General features: G+C 29.6%; 1 long non-coding RNA gene across 1 annotated transcript; it reads left to right on the top strand.

The window, feature by feature from the left end:
• LOC133818179 (uncharacterized) lies at positions 1-3217 on the top strand. The gene is made up of 5 exons (XR_009885817.1): positions 1-126; positions 209-310; positions 381-452; positions 2284-2328; positions 2955-3217. It is a non-coding gene; the product is annotated as an uncharacterized LOC133818179 (long non-coding RNA).
• Positions 3218-3528: the final 311 nt, after the last annotated feature.

Below are 3528 nucleotides of genomic sequence, written 5' to 3'. Positions count from 1 at the left end.
TTTTCTTTTCTCTTCCTCTCAACACCCTAATGGCCGCCAAACACTATAGAGAAAAGTTTGTCTCTCATTTAGTTCTTGCCATCAACACTAGGGAAGCTAGAATTTTTGAATCTCAAGGAGGTAGAGGTAAGGGTTATTCTTATTTTTCCATTGTCTCTATTTCTCCTTCTATGTTCTAAGCAAAGTTGTTGGGGATTCTATGAACTAGGTTATTTGAGGTGGTACTAACAAAAGGTTCAAGAGGTTTACCCTCATAGAAAAGTCGGCCACCAAGCCAAGATGATTGTAGGCTTTCAAAAATTTGGAAGAGGTATGATGATATCCCTTGATTTTATTTTCTCTTCCTTTCCATTTTCAAGATTTCTAAGATATGCATATAGGTTCTTGTGATAAGTGGTGAGGGTGTCAAGAGACACGATTCTAGAGTCTTGGCTAAGCAAGGTTATCAAGAGGTATTGTGTATTATTTGTCTTGACCTGTTGGTCGTTGTTTGTGGTTTTGAAGTATTGGTTGATGTTGGCATGAAATGTTATGTTTAAATCTTTAGCTTTGAAAGAGTTGTTATTTTAAGTTTAGAGATTGTTTATTGTTTATTGATTTTATCTTGTCCTTAGAAAGCATGTTAGTATTACTTGATGTTGTATCTTTGTTTTGGGTTCATATGGATTTTAAAGAGAATTTGGATTTGAGTTTTGGCTTAATATTGGTACATGATTTTTTTCAAGATCTATTAAAAAGGCTTATTGTTATTTTGAAAATAAGGGCTTATATGTAAGAAATCTTGGTATGGTAATAATGAAAGAACACAAATTGACTCTAGATATAATATAGGGGTTTGGCCATGCCTTGTTATAAAATTAGGGCCTTCTTTTTTTGTTTTTGTTTTTTTTATTGGTGCATTTATAGGCATGATGAGTTAAGGTATTCTATTGTGAGAGAAAAGAAGCATGACTAGTTGTATTTTTATGTTTAATGATACATTTGGTTAAAGCGTTGTATTGGAGTTTATGTCTTGAAAATAGTCTAAATTATTGGTGCATGCTAGTTGGATTTTTGGATGCATAGAAGCTATAGAAACATGCTAGGGTAATTGGTTACAATGAATATGAGCACATTTGAATTTCATGTTAATTATGCTTGCTGATTTTTGTATATAATTAGTGAGTAAATTGGTGAAACAATGTTTTAAATGCACATGATGTCTCTGATGATATTTTGATTTTATGAAAATAAAATGGTATTTTATTTCACATTTAAATGATGTCTTTTTCAAATTAACACATGCTGGTTTTTAAGAAGAAAATATGATTTTTAATCCAAGTTGTGATGTTGAATGAATTATTTAGTTGCTGTAATTTTTGATTTAAAAATAAGAAATGTGTTTTAAATGAGATAAATAATGCTAATGCATCAAATAAATTATGTCCTAAGTTATGTATGTATAAAAATGTTAATTTTTTTTAAATATAACCATGAATTTTCACATTATTATTTAAGTGTAGTTTTTAGAGAAAAATATTTTGTTTTAAATTCATTTATGATTTTTAAAAAAAATAAATAGTTGCTGAAAGTTATGTTATTAAGTTAAAATATTATTTTGTTTAAAGTTAGTGGGCCTTACACCTACATAATTCAAATCTTAAATAATATAAGTGAAAATATATTTTTCCACACTTTAAAATTATAAATTATCATATTAATCATGTAATTTTTATTAATTTAGAAAAATGGTATTTTTTTAAAGGAAACAATAAATTTATTAAGTATTTCTAAGTGACTATATGTTTTATTATTTTCTATGTTATTTAAAATAATAAATGAGATTATTATTTTATGAGAAATTAAGAAAAATGTTAAATGAATTATTTTTATAAAGTAAAATAATGCATTAAATGATTTAATTAAACTTTGGGACTTAAAGAAACAAATAATGGTAAAGAAATCATGTTGCTGAATTTTATTTGAAAAAGTAAGAAATAAACATGTAGGAATTATCGTTTTAAAACATCACTTTCTAACAACGAGCATGTCGCATGTAAATGCATTTTCACGTTCAAATATATGCCTATTATTCAATCATATAATTTTTACTTGAAAACCATGCATGAATAATAAGTAGAATTTGCATTATTCTTTTGTGGTTCTATGTGAAAAATGTGCATGTTTGAAAAATTATGTATAAGTGGCACCATGTATACATGGCCCATGCACACATGGGGCATATGTGTCGGGCACAAGAAATCTCATGTGATGCTAAAGAATACTTTTTGATTATGATTATAGGTTCGTTGTGGAGTTTGTTCCATTTTTGCTTTGCTCGGACATGAGGTAAGGAAGTTAGATAGAATTCTATTTGTTTATGCTATGCACGGTAGGATTGGCTTGCTAAGGATAAATGATATATATGAAGTTGTACCATGTGATATGATGTATGAAATGCTGTTATGATCTGATGATGAATGTAAGAAATCATGTATTTTTCCTTGGCTTTAATATGACTAGTTTGGATGTATTTCTATATGTTGTATGATATGTAATGGTTGTTAGTGTAATGATCACGACACAACAAAATGGTTACTAAGGATGTGAAGACGTAACCCGAGTTACTAAGGATATGAAGACGTAACTCATAGGGCGGGCACGCCGAGATTATTCAAGGACCAGAGATCCTGTTTACCTTAAGATGTGACATGGACAAGTTAGCGGGCCATGTTCACAAAGACATGATGATGATGTTTATGATGATAATGCTTATGATGTTCATGATGTCTATGATGATAATGTTTATGATGATGATGTTTATGATGATAATGTTTATGATGATGATGTATGATGATAAAGTTAAGTATGATGTATAATGATGTATGAATGTGAATATGTTTGTTGTGTTTACTTGTGTGTTGTTTGTACTTCCTTACTGGGCTTTTAGCTCACCCCCTTACTTTCCCTTCTAGGTAGCAAATAGGTTTTTCTCTTTGGCACGCATGGTGATGTGGGGAGTTCCGACGTCAGAGTGTGTATGACGTGGAGGTATCCTATGGGCGAACAAACGATCAGCTTAATGCCAATTTCTAAGGAACAATGTTATGTTTATTTTTAACTTTTAAGAACTTATCAATGAGACTTGAACTTTATTTATTTTTAAAACATTGTATGAAAACTATTATTTTTATTTTAAAACTATTTGGCCCAACTTGCATGTTTTAGCAAGGCCCCACTGAGATTTTTCATACAATAAGTGGCTTTCTTCTATAAGTGTATGCGTATGTAATAGTTTTACAAAGCGTTAGATTAGGGCGTTTTACACTATACCTTCTTATAGATTGAATGATGGTTCCCTATTGGGTTGACTTTTGGAACTGAAAAGGTTATTGACGTCAAATTCATAATTAGATTATGAATTAATCTTCACTAGTGAGGTCAATGGTACACAAGGAAAAAAGATATAATTAAAAGGGTAAAACGATAATTTTATTCCCACTGAATTATGAATCATCAGTAGATGATTAATTTGTATGTAATGATTAT

Source organism: Humulus lupulus, chromosome 2 (assembly GCF_963169125.1).
Source record: "Humulus lupulus chromosome 2, drHumLupu1.1, whole genome shotgun sequence".
NCBI lineage: Eukaryota > Viridiplantae > Streptophyta > Magnoliopsida > Rosales > Cannabaceae > Humulus > Humulus lupulus.
The sequence above is the reverse complement of the archived record's forward strand: the minus strand, read 5'-3'. Positions and strand labels throughout refer to the sequence as shown.